Consider the following 18,296-nt stretch of genomic DNA (forward strand, 5'->3'; position numbering starts at 1 on the left):
ATGATTGCTTATTTTTTGTAGCATAGGATTCTAGGGCAAATATCAGGTCCAGATTTTGGCTGTATTGATATATTACTTTAAACAACGCCATTTTTGAATGAATATGAGCCTAAAAAGTAACCCATGTATGAAAATAATGTATGGACCCATCTATATAATTCTGACAGCTACCTGAACATGCTGGTTCTAACTCTTCTTTAGGAGAAAAAATTATGTAAGCATTCTCTTTTAAATCAGAAGATATATATCAGTTTATTGGAAGCTTATTATATTCATATTGTGCCTCTGTTACAAATAGTAATGATTGATAATAACATAAAGACTTGCTGCCTTTCCATATTTCTGTGATGGATAGCATCTTATATTAAATCAAACAATGACAGACTACCATATTTGAATAATAAAATACCCCACTTAATATGCTAATACTACTGGCAATCCACCATGGAAACAAATGTCAGTGATTAAGAAGCTTACTAACATTTTATTGCTTTCATCTGTTCACATAATAATCACCTGGTGATTTGTTTTTCTCCCAGCTACATCCTGACTTTTTCTTAATTAAATGAAATAACTAACCTAATCCAATAACCAAATTACCCAAGTATGATCCAACTGCAGATTTTCCAAATACACTGTTTTCAAATTAAGCAAATTAGATAGTCAGCTGTATACACCTGTACGAATCCCCTTCGCTTTTGGTACAGAACTCTATACGCGCAAAAACTACAGTCCCCCTCTGAAAACATATCAATTACAAACACGCGGTTTACAACATACTTCTAACTTTATTTGTTAATATGCTTTTAGTAAATATTATAAGGGTTCTTAGCAGCAATAGAAAGTACTGAGTTGCCATGTTTTTCTTCAGGTGTGCAGGATTGCAACTGAATTCAGTATGTATCAAACTTGGCCACTTTAAGAAATGCAGACTTCAACTCCCAGAACTGAAGCCAACATATCTTATTTTTATTTTTTATTTATTTTATTTATCTAATTTGTTAGCCGCTCCCTCTCCACAAGGGACTCGGGGCGGCGTACAATAAATAAAAGCACATATATATATATATTACACGGAGGAGGTAACAACCATTACAATACATAAAATAATAATAATGAGATAACAACCATTACAATACATAAAATAATAATAATGAGATTAGGAATTAAAATACCCCAGTTTAAAATTACTGATTTAAAAAGACTGTCAGGAGGAATAAGATGGAACTATGGTTGAGCCAGGCCAGATAGTTGAAAAAGGTGGGTCTTGAGTTTTGAACGGAAGGAGCGGAGGTCGGTGGTAATCCTAATGTCGAGGGGGAGGTCATTCCAAAGGGCTGGGCCCATCACAGAGAAGGCCCTACTCCTGGGTGTCGCCCTCTGATATTGTTTAGTGGACGGCACCCGGAGAAGTCCCTCTCTGTGAGAGCGGATTGGTCGTAGGGATGTATGGGGCAGGATGCGATCCCGCAGGTAGCTAGGTCCTGTGCCATGGAGCGCTTTGAAGATGGTAATCAAAACCTTGAAACGCACCCGATAGGCCACAGGAAGCCAATGCAGCTCGCGCAGGAGAGGTGTTATATGGGAGTATCTAGTACCCCCCATAATCACCCGCGCGGCCGCATTCTGGACCAACTGTAGTCTTCGAGTGCATCTCAAGGGAAGCCCCATGTAGAGAGCATTGCAGTAGTCTTAAATTGGCTAAGATTGAAATACAGCTATTTTGAAGGATATGTTGGACCAAGTCACTTGTAGTTACCTAGCAAGCGTCTTTTGCAGTAATAACACTGAAATTGTGGAATGTGATGGGAGTAGGGAATACCCCCACCAAAGCAGTATGCAATTTCTGCAAAATCTGCAGTTTCTGCACTATGCAACAAAAGGACTTTTTCCCTCAAAGTTTGCTTTTTGTAATGGCATTAGCCCCAAGCAAGCTGCATTCAGTCAAACTAGTTTAAAACTTTTTTTAATGGCAAATACCATTTTTTTTGAAAAAAAATGCTCATAGTTTAAAGTATATACAAGAAATCTGAATGAATTTGCTTTGGAGGGAGGCCATAAATGTATACTACTTTGATAGAAAAATAATTGAATCTCTTGTGGGAGGCACTTAATGTTAGATTGGGTAATGGATAGGCACACACAGGCTTAACGGTAACAACAGCTCTTTATTAAGTACAACAAGTGAGAACAATCCAGCAAAGGTGGAGTCTGACAGGAGCCCTTTTATAGGGAGATGTCAGACCCTTCGACCAATAGGATTAAACCTCTGTTCCCGCTGGAACAGAGGACCTTGGTGGAAACCACTGTAGTTAGAACAAGTATCTAAAATTTAGTATATATTTAAAAATAATTTATACTTAGTTATGTATTAGCACTTTAAGATATATACCAGAGTTGGGTTCCTACTGATTTGGACTGGTTCAGCCGAACCGGTAGTGATTTGGTGGCCTGGGTTGCTGGAACTGGCAGCGACCCAGGCCTGCCACACCCCAAATCGGTCCTCCGCACCGCCATCTTGTTTTTTGCTTCTGCGCAGAACAATTTTTATTGCACTGTGCATGCGGCCATAGTGTGCATCAAGCAGACAGCACAGCCATGAGCAAACTGGTAGTAGTGACTGCTGGAACCCACCCCTGATATATACATGTGTGTATACAATGTGTGTGTGTGTGTGTGTGTGTGTGTGTGTGTGTGTTTATCTGCACATGTTCACTTCTTCAGCTTAGACTTGTGTTTTCTCCATCTTTTAATAGTGTGAATATTGCTCAAATTTAGTAACTATTCAGAAGGCAAATATGACTGCAAATAAATGTATCTCTTTGAATATCAAGTTTAGAAATATATTAATACTTGCAACATACTATAGTTTATTAAAATATATGGTCCTAGACAAAACACCCTATCCTTTTTTAGATATAGCACAATATTTGGAGGATACCTGCTTGCTCATCAGGCTTTTAGAAGTTAAAGGGTATTTTTTTTTAAAAAAAAAAAGGTGGGTGGGAGGCAGTGTGAGAAACCCTTTGTCCTCCCCCACCCAAACACTCTGATTCTGATAACAAGCTGAACCTATTCCAAGGCATAATGAGCACATATTTTATACAAATAAGCATAATGAGCTTAGCCGTGTCTAATTAAATGAGAAAAGCAGCATTTGCCATAATTGGCTGGCACAGCTGAAGGAGTGAATTGTGAGATACTAAGAATTGCAATCATATGGCTCACTTCCCAGAAGACTGTCTCCCTAGTAGTATGGAAGATACTGAATGTATAGGTGGTTTTCTTACATTAAACATGCAGGTTAACAAACTCTTTGAAAATCAGTCTCTAGGGAAATTACACCTGAGAATCTTTTCACCAATGCAGAAGGAGTTGTTGACTTCAGGTGAGAAAATAGCAGAAAGCGCAGCCAAAGGATTGCACATCTCCTCTAAATGTTGCCAAGACATTTGGGAAACCATTCATTCGTTTCTTGTACTATTTTAAGCCGGGATCAGTAGATCTGAAATTTGAAGGGAATTGGTTCTCTATTGTCTTGCTGCTGCCTCTTATTAGCTTCACTTACCAACAAAAGCATGTTGGAACGATGTGGGAATTTGCCCGGCCAAGGGTTACTTCCTTAGAATGTGGCAGGTTGTGTTCTGCCTGAAGCATCATCAAAAAATTGTCAGCTAAGTGCCAATTCCAAATCTTTATGGCTGAGTCTTCCCATGTGCAAAGGAGGAGAACGACATGACTGTCAGAAACAGGCTTGGGCATGTGGCATAACACTGCTTGCAAGAGCCATCGTTTCCAGGCTCAAAATAAATGTATTTTACAGACGCTACAGAAACCTTTAAGTAAGCCTTGGTATAAGTGTACATGTGTAATGCCTGCATTCCTCTGTAGATGTGGGGCAAGGTAATCAGGGCTGGCCCTATCATTAGGCAGAAGCAGAAGCTTCACGCAGGAGATGCAGAATGCCCTCTGCTTTTTGGTATACAACTATATATGCACAAAAACTACATTTCCCCCTCTGAAAAATGCATCAACTACAAACACGTGACTTACAACATACTTCTAACATTATTTGCTCAATATGTTTTAGTAAATATATTATAAGGGTCCATAGGACAGAAGCTGTCTTAAACAAGGGAAAGTAATGAATTGTCATGTTTTTCTTCATGTGTGTGCAGTATTGCCATTTAAATCAGTGTTTCTCAACCTTGGCCACTTTAAGATGTGTGCAGTCAACTCCCAAAATTCCTAGAAGTGGTCCTTTACTCAAAGTCAGAGGCAGGTACCTTCCACCTTCTAAGCTAGCCTTCTTACAGTGAAGGTGTCCTATCACTGGCGGAAATTGGAATTCATTGAATGAAAGAGCAGGGGTTGATTTATGTATCTCTTCATATCTGACAGACCTTTAACTAATGGTTGCCATAGCTGAAACTTTATTTCCAATCTACAGAAGCAATATATATTTTTAATTCATAGATATCTGTATCTGAACTTTGCAAGAAGATGTACCGTTACGTTTTATTATTTCATATTCCAATTCAGTTATCTATTTGCAAGATACAGAGAAACGTGCTGATTACAGAGAAACTATTGATTCCATCTGGTCACTTATTTTCTAGAAAATGGGTCTTGTTTCAGGTTTTTAACATTAGATGACAGTCAGTAGCTGCACAATCTTTAACAAAGCTTCTTAGTCTTTGATTACAAACAATTCTTTTAATTTCACAGATCAAAATTGTTTTGTATTTAATTCTAAATATAGGGAAAGAATAGAACACTAAAAAAATTAAAAGACAGAACTATTAATCACCTCAAGTCATATGTTCAAAAAACCATTTTAATACAAACTAGCAAGATCATCACAAAATATGGAAGTCATATTAGACAGCAAAATAAAATAATAATGCTCTTGGCAATAAAATAAGTAGCAGTGGATAATTACAGCCTACAATATAAGCTTAAAATATTTCTGAAGCAGGGTGTATTTACAGAATCACCTTTACAAATAAGTGTATATTTATAGTGAATTCTCTCCCCTATCAGTTCAGGGAAAGGTTAAAAATTACAGTTATGAGCCCTAAGAAATAGATATTTATGTTTTTGTATCATAAATACATTGTTGCCTGCATCTTTCCCATCTTCACCTGGAATCTCAAAACAGCAAAGAAACTGTACCGCCACGCTCACAATTACTGTAATTTTTCCAAGAATTAATCTGGTTTTAAAAATATAGCTGCATCAAAAACAGAAAAAACTCCTTTAACAAAAATTAGTTACTTTGCAGATTATCACTGCTACACTTACATTTTGTTTCTGCTCTACCACACTCATATCATAATTTGGGGGATAGAAATTATGATAAAGTACTAATCAATAGAAAGACTTTTCAAAATAGTCCTATCTCTCTTCCTTAGCTCATAGTTGGAGAGAGTAGGTTTTTCCAAATAGAATTCATAAATGAATACAAATAATGCACCACTTTTGCATTGCTGGAATTTCATTCTAATTTCTGCTTTCTTCAGAAAACCAAAGGTTTTTCTTACTCTGCTGAGCAAAAGCACAGAACAAGAAACAGCAAAACTTCATAAGAATAATCCTGCTGGATCAGGCCAAGGCCCATATTTGTCCAATACTTTCTTCATTGGAATGGCTGAAAAGGGATACTTAGAAACTTCCATTTTCCCCCTGCATCTGATATTTGGAAAAACGTTGGCTTCAACTTGAAGGTATCGCTGAACTTTCAAGGCTTTTGTCCTTTGATAGATTAAAACTCAGTTGCATTTGCATATTCCAGACAGAAAGGGATCATTTGAGAAAATAAAAGCAATAAAGATCAAATAGGACACTATGGGTTTTAGATCCAGGAGGTAAAGGCTGCGTGATGTTGAAAATAAATGTTATGCAAAAATGGAATGCTAGAGAATTGAGGAAAGGATTGCACCAAGAAAAACAGATGCAAATGGTAAGTATTTCTATAATACAATAGCAGAGTTGGAAGGGACCTTGGAGGTCTTCTAGTCCAACCCGTGCCTAGGCAGGAAATCCTATACCGTTTCAGACAAATGGCTATCCAACATCTTCTAAAAGACTTCCAGTGTTGGGGCATTCACAACTTCTGTAGGCAAGCTGTTCCACTGATTAATTGTTCTGTCAGGAAATTTCTCCTCAGTTCTAAGTTGCTTCTCTCCTTGATTAGTTTCCACCCATTGCTTCTTGTTCTACCCTCAGGTGCCTTGGAGAATAGTTTGACTCCATCTTCTTTGTGGCAACCCCTGAGATATTGGAACACTGCTATCATGTCTTCCCTAGTCCTTCTTTTCATTAAACTAGACATAGCCATTTCCTGCAACCGTTCTTCATATGTTTTAGTCTGCAGTCCCCTAATCATCTTTGTTGCTGTTCTCTGCATTCTTTCTAGAGACTCCACATCTTTTCTACATCGTGGCGATCAGAACTGAATGCAGTATTCCAAGTGTGGCCTTACCAAGGCATTATAAAGTGGTATTAACACTTCACCTAATCTTGACTCTATCCCTCTGTTTATGTAGCATAGAACTGTGTTGGCTTTTTTGGCAGCTGCTGCACATTGCTGGCTCATATTTAAATGGTTGTCCACTAGGACTCCAAGATCCCTCTCACAGTTGCTACTATTGAACAAGGTACCACCTATACTGCACCTGTGCATTTCGTTTTTCTTGCCTAAATGTAGAACCTTACTCTTTTCACCTTTGAATTTCATTTTATTAGATAGTGCCCAATGTTCAAGTTCAAGTTTGTCAAGATCCTTCTATATCTTAAGCCTATCTTCTGGAGTGTTAGCTATTCCTGCCAGCTTGGTGTCATCTGCAAATTTGATGGGTTCCCCATTTATTCCCTCATCCAAATCATTGATGAAGATGTTGAAGAGTACTGGGCCTAAAACAGAGCCTTGGGGTACTCAGCTGCATACCTCCCTCCATGTAGATGCAGTTCCATTGAGGACTACACGTTGAGTGCAGTTGGTCAGCCAGTTACGAATCCATCTGGTGGTGATGCTGTCTAACTCAAGCATCCCTGATACTGTCTGAAGAGTATCAGGCAGAAAAATCTTCACCTCTTTTTCTATCTGTCGACATCCAGATTGATGAAAGAATTTATGCTTTAAAGGTCTTTATTTCAAATATTATTTTTTTGGGCAAATTCTTGTGGGTTGAAATTTTGTTGTTAACACTATACATTTTTTTCTCAGTGTACTAACATCTCTCCAGCAGACAATGAACTCCATGTCCTCCCACCCTTCCATTTAATTCCAAAGAGATTATCACTTGGAATACTTAAGGGGTGAAATGTATGCACTCAAAGAAACTTTGGAATGATAGAAATGGATTTTTTAAAAAAAGATATACCAATAAAATGCCTTAACTGCAATAGGCCTTCTTTCTGAGGTGTTTGAGAATTTCTTTTAAAAAAACATTTTTTTATAGTGTTCTAGAGATTATCTGAGTATAGCCTATTACAAAACAAGAAAAAGCAAAGTAATTTGCTTCTAATAATGAGTCAAGAAGCACTGCTTTGGAAAAGGAAATTGATTATCTGAATATTTTCCTGGTGAAGCAATTTGGCCTTTTGCCCTGAAATGATTTCTGTTGAAAAGCATGTTATCAATGGCTGCATTGATTACTAATGACTAGGTCAAATTATCTATATCTCTTCAGGGTAGCTGCAACTTTTCTGATTTATTTTACCCAAAGATGTCTCACCTTCTCTACAATATTGTTCATTTGCAGCCAACAAGCTAGGGTAAAAAATGTATGCAACAATTAATATTGCAATTAATTTGGTTTGAACTGAAAAGATTTACAAATATGTTAAGCTCTTCAAAATTATCTTAGTTGTGCCTCTAAATTTAAAGTTTCATATATCACTCTGCCAGTGTTATTATTTTTTTTAAAAAAATGATAAGTTGGTTCTTGTTTGACAGGAAAGCTAAGGAAGTCAGAACATGTCATGAATTTGTTTTAATATCTGCAGCTTTCATTAAATACATATCCTTCTTCAGTTGAATCCCATCCAAAGAATCTTTGAGTGCCTCCATAAAGGTTTTTCCAAGTAAAATATACTATGCACAGTTATAGGTTGTGTTGTATCATAACGCCATTTTATGCAATTGGAAACCAGTTTAGATTTTATAAGGGCAAGATATGAATATGAAATGATTTAATTTTCATTCTGTGCAAACTAGGTTGAGGACAGAGGCTGCTCATTATCAAGCGCTCCTTCCGGCTTCATCCAACACCCCTTCTCCACCCCTTTGGACTAACTTATTTCTCGCAGATAAGGAGAAGGAATATAAACCTCTTCCAGGCCTGCATTCTGTAGCTTGAGCTATTTCTGGGCATTGGTCTAGATAGCACTTGTTAGTTATCAACCAGCTATATTTGAACATTTAATACACTTTCAAGTTATAGGTCACAGGCATGGAGCATCTAAGTATCTGCAACCTGCCACTCGGGCAACTTGAAAGGTGATGAGCATCCATCATAGGCATCTCCCTACACTCATATAACCCTCCCCTACCATAAAAAGGTAGCTGTTTTTCTTGCTGAGAGATGACATTCTATGGAGAAGAACCAAAGCAAAGAGGAATACAACTATCAGTAGTCTTACCTTGTTCCATATTGAAACCGTAATGAAAGTACCAGTCTCATTCTTGAAGCGTCTTAGTTGCTCTTCTCTGAATTTTTGTCCAAAGTCTCAACATCTTTTTTTATAGTATGGTAACCAAAACTGATTGCAGTATTCCATACGTAGTCTTACTAGGGCTTTATAAAACGGTACTAATACTTCACGTGATCTTGAGCCTATGTGTCTGTTTATACAGCCCAGGATTGTATTAGGTTTTTTGGCTGCTGCTGCACATTGCTGTCTCATATTCATCCACAAGGCATGGGTGAAATCAACTTACCTTCGCTACCGGTTCACTCACATTGCAAAATTATTTTCCGTTTATCAGGTAGAATTATTTCAAACAACTTGTAGTCATTATTCCATAATTATATGGGCCTATAGTTAGTTTCTCATTAAAGTGAAACCTCATCTCTCTTTAGGAATTAAGGCAATATTGGCCTCTTTCTAACTTTCTAGCATCTTTCCTCTCTGTGTGATAGAGGTCATCGTGTTTTGTAAAAGTCATAAAAGAATAACAAAATATACAGTATTCATTCAAATGAAACAGAATCTGCTGAACTTACTAAACAGCAGCAACTAAAATCATGGATTCATCATGATTGATTACATTGGATTCATCAGGTTATGACTGATTGCATGTCCTGTTTTTAAGTCTCGGGTTCCTAAAAATTAAATGTCTGAGATGGGCAGAGGTGCCTTGGTTTATAGAATCACACATAATACTGTCATTCTTCTTCATCATCTAGTTCAAAATTGTTTGATTGAATAGTAAATGTTGACAAACTAATAGCATTATGAGCAATGGTGGCACTCAGTGGTACATAGCCTTTTATTTTAACTTACTACCCAGAGCAAGTCAACATCTAAGGACCTCCATTCATTCTTCATAGCATTTCTTCCAAAAATGGACAAACTCTGAATTGCATGGAATTCACTGACATCAGTTTTACATTAGTTATATAATGTATGCAGTTCCTTAATCAATTCAATATACAATCCTACAAGAGTTATATTTCAGTATGTATGGCAAGATCAAATGTGGAAGGTTTATATTTAAAGATAGGAAAATCATATTTCCACATATAATATACTAGCTAGATATATTATACTGTGAACATTTGTAAGAACAGAATTTTATTGCTTCAGTACATTTCTTACTACTTTCATTTTTTAAATTACACATTTGTGTTAGTTCAGAATTTATTCGGTTTAGATTTTTATATGCAGCTTCGTTTGAATTGTACTGAAGTTTCATACCTTTTGAAGAAAATTAATATTTCTTTTAAACAAGCGTCAACTTTATTGCACTCCAGAACTGATAGAACTAACCAAGTTAACTAAGCTGGGAAGAACATTCTGGTCCCTTTTTGGTGAACTTCGTGGATTTTAAGAGCCAAAATGTATCCATTAAACCTTGTTAAGGAACCGCAATGAAGATGCCAAATGACACTATTTGTTTTAGCCCCTCAAAATAGTTTCCATCATTCTGTGGTTAAGTTCTGCTGTTATTGTTATTGTAGCTGTTTTTCTAAAGAGAAGTGCACACTTCTAAACTATTCTCCAAAGCACCTGAAGGTAGGAAAAGAAGCAATGGGTGGAAACTAATCAAGGAAAGAAGCAACTTAAAAACTAAGGAGAAATTTCCTGACAGTTAGAACAATTAATCAATTGAACAACTTGCTTCCAGAAGTTGTGAATGCTCCAACACTGTAAGTTTTTAAGAAGATGTTGGATATCCATTTGCCTGAAGTGGTGTAGGGTTTCCTGCCTAAGCAGGGGGTTGGACTAGAAGACCTTTAAGGTCCCTTCCAACTCTGTTATTCTATCAAACAAATCATTGGGAAGAAGCCACCATCATTTTTTTAAAAATACCTGTCGGGGTTGTATGGAATGCAAAGCTCTTTTTGAAAATAAATGCTGAAATAGATGCTTTCCTTCCAGCTTGGCATATCATTTATTTTATCAGCTGGGGATTTAGTTGACGGAATAGCTTATGAACCAAACCTACTTGGGCTTCCAGACATGCTGTATTTCATCTGGTATAATTGTCAGGTTTGTACCATGATGAGAGCTGAAGCTCAGTACATCTAGCAACCAACAGATAAGGACTAAGTTGTTGTGATTGGCTATTCCCTTGGTACAAAAAAAAATCTTTTCCCTTCCTTATACATATATCTAAATAGGCACAACTTTATCAATTGTTGTCTCACCAGCCCTATTGCTCTCTATGACCTGGAGAGTGAATATCTGCAGCAAAGATTTAATTGTATTTGACTAGAACAGTGTTTCTCAAACTTGGCGAATTTAAGTCCTGTGGACTTCAACTCCCAGAATTCCCCAGCCAGCTATGCTGGCTGGGGGATTCTGGGAGTTGAAGTCCACAGGACTTAAAGTCGCCAAGTTTGAGAAACACTGGACTAGAAGCTTCCTGTGATAATCAAAGACCGCCAGGGAGAGGGGGCGGTCTAGAAATTTAATAAATTATTATTATTATTATTATTATTATTATTATTATTATTATTATTATTATTATTATTATTATTATTATTATTATTATTATTATTATTATTATTATTATTATTATTATTATTAAAGTTCAAAGTGGCCAATCTTGGACTGCTTCTTCTTTCATCTTCTTTCTCTTTCTCCTCCTTCTCCTTGCCAGTGTTGACTCCTGGCACTGCCAGTACTAATACCTCCAGCTTTCTTCGCAAACAGATGTAGTTTTTGGATGTGATTTGCCATTGCCTGCTTTCTGGAGCAAAATGGCAATGACCGGTACAAGGTCACCCAGTTGGCTTTGTGTCTAAGTAGGACTAGAACTCACAGTCACCAGGTTTCTAGCTGGCTGCCTTAACCATTACATCCAACAGATCTCCATGCTTCTTTACTGGCACAGTATGCCATATTTTGAAATTTCCACAGGAAGATTCGGGTTATATTTACTGACCTGCATCCTCAAGCTATTTTCCACCATAATAAAAGTGAAGGGGTTCAGTATCAGAAAACTTCTGTATGTTGGGTCTGCACAGCCACTATACAGCTGATTTATTGCTTAAGTGAAAGGGTTCCAGTCCTCTGGGGTAAAGTAAATAGTGCGAGCCTAACAACGGGCCCACTTCAGTCGCTCCACTCTCCTCAAATTTATTTGAAAACCTGTTCTAACATGAAAAAAAAAGGTTTCACAGTTCTTACTGTGGTAAGGTAAAGGTAAAGGTTCCCCTCGACCAGCGCTGTCCGAAGATGTCTCCATGGTCATATGGCTGGCATGACTAAATGCCAAAGGAGCACAGAACACTGTAACCTTCCTACCAAAGGTGATTCCCATTTTTTTCTACTTGCATTTTTATATGCTTTCGAACTGCTAGGTTGGCAGAAGCTGGGACAAGTAACGGGAGCTCACTCTGTTACGAGGCACTAGGGATTCGAACTGCCGACCTTTCTGATCGACAAGTTCAGCATCTTAGCCACTGAGCCATTGTGTCTCTGCCCTTTACTATAATACTGGGGGGGGGGGGAGAGAAGTAAAAAGCTGTTCCTAGGGCTTTGCCTTGTGAGAGAAAATTCAGTTCTTAACCAGCATGTTGATTAGAAAAGCCAAATAAACACCACTTTAGTAAGACTGGAACCAAATGGAAACAATTCTCAAATAGCAATTTTGTAAAAATATGCAAATATAATAGATGATCCTCAGGGTTGATGTGTACGAACCCGAGTGTCCATGAATATATCCTAGACAAGCTGTGAAGGGAAGTGTAATAAAGGCTACTAAATGTCTGACTTACTTTATCATTGGAGGTGTTCCAGGTTGCTGAGGCAGGAAAGCCAGAGGGTGTTTTGTGTGCCACACTTTGTTCACATTCCAGACACCACAACAAAACAGAGTGGCCCAGCTGCTTATTAAAGCTGAGAGCAGCATTCAAGGTTGCAGTTGGTCTGTGAACTGAGAGCCATTCACATCGCATTCCATACTTGGGCCAAACCAGGGATGGGAAAGTGGGGACTTTTCAATGAATCTACATAAAACCTGTCAAAGGCTTTGGGGTTGGTGAAAATTGCATAAAATTGCACTTATCATTATAATTATATCCTTACAAGAGCTAATCCCTCTGATTAAAAACAGCCCCATTAACAAACCAGATGTTTTACCTCTTTTGAGATGGCTGTAGGGAACCACTTTTCATAACATGCATTAAATAAAATAAATCTCAAAACCATAGAAAAATACCACTTTCAAAAGTACTTAGATTTTAGTGGGAAAAATTGGGAGGGAAGAAGAAAAGACAGTCAGGGTCTCTCTCTCTCTCTCTCTCTCTCTCTCTCTCTCTCTCTCTCTCTCTCTCTCTCTCTTCTTTCTTTCCTTCTTTCGAGTCCCCTGATTGTGTTGTTTTAATTTAGTGGTGCTACTGAAGGCTGAGGGAGAGGCAAGAAGTTGCCACAATTTCTATATCCCTCTTTCACTCTGAATTCTTCACAAAGATTTGGGGGAATGAATAGGCAGTAACAACAACAGTAAAGAGGAGTTGAACATTGCGCTGAGTCTGCTGACAGTATATTGTTTAAAACTCCACCCTGATTTTATGAATTTGGTTGCATTAGAAGATCTGCAGGCTCTAGAAGAATGTGAAAAGAAGGGCAAAGATGACAAAAATCAGTGAAGCCTAGGACCCCTTAGAATATCTGTATTTATTCAATTTATAGCCCACATTTCAACTGTAACAGATAATTAAGACAGCTAACAATGATTCAGATTAAAAAATAGGGTGAGAAAGGATTAAATTAAAATTAAGGATAAAAATTAATCAACAGAGGCTTGGTGAAGGAAGTATGTCTTTAAAGATTTTCTAAAAAGAGCAAGAATGGGATCCAACCATGATTCAACATTTTAGAGAGAAATAACATCGCCACCTCCCTTATACTCAGATCTTTTCTTAGGCCAGGAATGAAGCAGGGGCATTCTTCCTTGTTGCCATCTTTTCTAGGGAATGTTTTTCTCCCTTTCCTACAAAAGGAAACTGATAATGTGAAATTGTATTGGAAGTGTAATTGAAGAGTGAGAAGATTTTGTATCCCATGAATCTAAATAACAGTCCAATTTGCTATGCAACATATCCTGGTTTGCTCCTACTATGCAAAGGTAGTATTCAGCTGGTTCTCTCTGGTTTGGGCGAACCAGAAAAGGCGGCTGCGGGAGGCTCCGCCCACCCATCGTGGCGTAATGTATGAGCACTGCACATGCGTAGATGGAGCGCATGCGAACAAATACATTTGCGAACTCGTAGGGAAGGTAAGTGAATCTCACCTCTGGGGCAGAGGTACAGTGATGTGATCAAACTTTCAAGATCAAATTACCTTCTCCAAGACTGAAACAGTCTGTTAGCATCACTCTACTGCAGCCTTACTGTAATGTGGAGGGTACCCTGGAAGCTGGTACAATCTAACTCTTTTGAATTATTCTTCACAGAATCACTGCGAACTGGACATTCTAGCTGGGAATGAGAAAATAATGCTACAAAACATATGAATGACACCAAGCTTCCAGTGTTCCTTCTGTTACCCGCCAAACATTTTTATAACTCACAGAATTCCAATTTCATTTTAATAATTGAAGAACCGGTCTGAGTAAGTAGTTGCTTACAATCAAAATTGAAAAACCCTGTGATGAAAACCTATGAAATTTGACATAGCTCAACCCTTTATTGCATCTAGCTATTCTTCAAGGAGCATTCCCTCTGATACAGTGATGGGATTCAATTTAACAACCAGTTCTCTGCCCTAATGACTAGCTGAGTAGGCGTGGCTCAGTAGTCCTGTGACTGGATGGGTGTGACCAACCCAGCATCACTCACATCGATGGGCGCTTTGCCTTAGCTGTTACAATGAAATAAGGATTAACTGGAGAGCCAATTTCTGTAAGCAGGGCAATGAAGATTAGGCTAGAAACAACAGCAAAATGTTTCCTTACAGGATTAGCCGTGTAAAATAAAAAAAAAGAGATTTCTTCCAACAACCGGTTCTCCGAACTGTTTAGAAAGTTAACAACCTGTTCTCCCGAATAGGTGTAAACTGGCTGAATCCCACCACTGCTCTGGTAAAAAGCCAAAACTCTTTTTGCACTTTAATAACCCAAAAGTGGGTAACTCAAACTGTTGGCTAGGAAATTTAGCAGACTTTATTCCCACATAATGGTCTTGCTTTTCTGAAAATCCTATCCCACTCTGACAAAGAGCAAAAAAAGATTATTGGGGCCATTAAGTATTTATGTAGGCCCCATGCAAGGAAACCCAGGCAGACCTCTGATTTCCCTGAGCAATATTCCAGAATAAGTAATGAATTAAAACCAGGTAAATCGGGCTATTTTCCAAGTTGAAGATCCAGTCACAAAGCAGATGGGCTGATCCTTGCACAATCCATACCTTATAGCAGAGGTGTCCAACCTTGGCAACTTTAAGACTTGTGGACTTCAACTCTCAGAATTCCTCAGCCAGCATAGTGAAATGTTTCTTCTTTAGCTTCTTTAGCTTTCAACTCCAGATTGGACTGAAATGTTTTTCTAACAGCTTGCAAGCTATTGAGTCAGAACTTCAAGCTATTATGTCTTCCCATTGGATGATTCCCTATTACTGTGCCCTCTCAACTTCATTTCGGATGAACAATTATTGGTCCTGGAGATATCTAACATATTCTGGACATATATGTTTTGTGGTGGTGGACATGTGATTTGCAAAGACTAAGCATTGTGCTATTTACTACATACTAAGAACATTTGGTCCAAAATGTCATTTTGTTTGTACATTTCTAAGGTGACCAACTTTTTATAATGAAAAGGAGGACAAAACACGTTCTATTGTCCAAAATGCTAAGGTGACCAACTTTTTTACAATGAAAAGGAGGACAAATAAACTGGAAAAAATATATCGTAAATAAAAGAAATATTTTATTCATTGCAACAATAATACACTAAAATATGATATATGCATAATAAAAACATTTGCAACATTTTACATTGTAATTATGCTTACATGCCTGTTAATTATTATTTGAATGAGTACTTTTCCATTGAGTTAATATTTTTTGTCAATGTATCATCTTCTAACAATATATTGGAAATATCTGAACAAGAAATATCCTTCATATTGAATTTTACGGCAAATGCTGCAGCTAGAGTATCAACATTCAATCTCGATTTCTCATTGGCAATTGAAAAAAAACTCTTTCAACTGCTGCATTAGTTCCAGGGCAGCACAACGTAAATTGAACAAGTATAAATAAATGTTCACATGGAATATGTTCATTTTTGAAATGGCTGAAAATATCCACCCATCTTTTATCAATTTCAACATGTTGATTTTCCCATTGTATTAATTTTTCAGAATTTAAATATACATTCAGTCTTCTAATTTCTTCAAAGAGACAATTGTCGTCTATTTTAATGTCTAGCATTTCTTTAGATAAAAATTCAACACAAGATTCAATATCTGTTCAATATACTTGCGATGAAGTAAAAAAAACACCATTAAAAACTGTTTAATAAAATACGTCACATAACGCGCAACAGATTAGCCTTCAAATATCAAAAAGGAGGACATGTAGGAGGACACTTTTCGAGGGAGGACAGAACTTACAAAAGAAGGACTGTCCCTAAAGGAGGACGGTTGGTCACCTTAACATTACCTCAGTACATAACCCCTGCAAATTTTCCATATAAATACCTGTATGTTTTCATTTTTTTCCTCTTTTTTTCCTCTTTTTCTTTTAAGATACTTAATTTTTTTTAAAAAAAGAAGACAGAAAGCGAGATATATTTTCTATATTTCTTGCTGCCATCTAGTGTTCATTTGGATTTGTGCCTCCCAGATCTGATAGCTTTGGCCACTTCGAACTTTATATAATTCCTGCATTTTTCCAGCCCCACTAAAATTGCTTTAGACTGCATAGGAAGAATGTGTATAAAGTTTGGCTGCCACCATCCTTCTCCAAATCTCTTTATTTTTAATGAGAAAGGCTTATGGGGGGAATGTTTGAGTTGAAGTTTCCATCTCACTCAACTTTGGAATATCTTACAATGTTGTCATCTGTTATGGTCTGTTTCACTTTTCTTGTGTATTTCTAGATAATGTTACTTTCGATAAAGCTGCCCCATAAGATCAAATCCAAACAGAATTTGCAAAACAGCACAGCTGAGTTACATATTAATCAGTTTTAACAGCTGAACCAATGACGCAATTAGGGAATTTTAGACTCCCGTCTTAACGGATTTATGCCCCATCTTTTCTTTAGTTGGTGGAGTGTATTACCTCATTTACTTGCAGATTGTAGCAAGTTCCTTCAGAATTTTTGGCAGCCCCCCTGCTTATTCTGCTGGATTGGGCCTTGTACGGCTGTCTTAAAATTCTGCAGTCAAAGCAGATTTAAATGGCTTTTGGACTTTCAGTAAATTAACTTTTGTAAAATCCAACCTGCTGCATAGGTCTGACTCAGTTTCCACAATAGGCATTGCAAAAACTTTAACAACACTCCTGTTTTGTTTTGTGTGGTGTTTTTTTTTTAAGAAAAAGGTGTTTCTTTTCAATTAAAGGTGTTTCCTGGTTTGGATTTAGGTGACTGCCTATGGTTCATTGGCAGACTGAACAGCAGATTACTAAACTAGAATTTATGACTCACAAACACAGTGAAATAATTAAGATTTAAATGTACTTTTTTGCCTTGAGCAGGCACTAATTACTGTAACGCAGATACTAGAGGAGGCATCCCAAAGCACCACTTAATGCCTGCTATTGAAGGCTTGGTGCCCAGAGCAAATAACCTATTTCCCTTGTGGGCAAGCTCAGCCACAAACAATCCATGCTATGTGTCAAAATCTACCCTCTCCCCTTTAGTAACATTTTGGTTATTATTCAACCATTTATTTAACTGTGCGTTGCAAGTCCTTATACTAACTTTTCAAACTTTTTTTTAACGCATTACAGAAAAGTCTTCTCTCTCTCTCTCTCTCTCTCTCTCTCTCTCTCTCTCTCTCTCTCTCTCTCTCCCCCTCCCTCCCTCCCTCCCTCCCTCCCCCCCCCTCTCTCTCTTTCTCTTCCTGCTTAGAGTAGGCTGGCTGTTTTCTTTACAAAGACGGGCATAGCACTGGAATAGTTTTTGCTCCAAAACTTTGAGGCTGCTTCATTTGCCAAATCAGCGCATTGCTGGGTCTTTAAAAAAAACCAGGAAAAATATCATAATACCAGTTAGGAACATATTAGTACAACATTAATTATGAAGTGGAATGTGTCAGCATTAAATGAGTTACGATCTGGCAGAGGCCTGTAAACTATAATCAGATATTTAATAAACTCTAGACTTGCAGCTGCAAAGACTCCTGGATGTTTGCCACCTTTTATTAAAGTGGCGCCCAGCGATGCTGTGCAGTGAAGGGTCTGTCAGCGTTTCCATTATAAAATCCACTTTTTAGAGTTCTTGGTAACTTCCCTCCTTGTGATTCACATCAAGCCAAAACTTGACATTCAGATACTTTAGATTCTAAAGTTTAGAAACTTTCTCTTTGATGTAGAAATCTTCCTTACAGTTACTCCTGGTGTCATTTTCACCTAAGCAAGAAGGAAGGAATGTCTGACCTAACTGAATGG

The sequence above is a fragment of the Natrix helvetica genome, assembly GCF_964273705.1.
Source record: "Natrix helvetica genome assembly, chromosome: 2".
NCBI lineage: Eukaryota > Metazoa > Chordata > Lepidosauria > Squamata > Natricidae > Natrix > Natrix helvetica.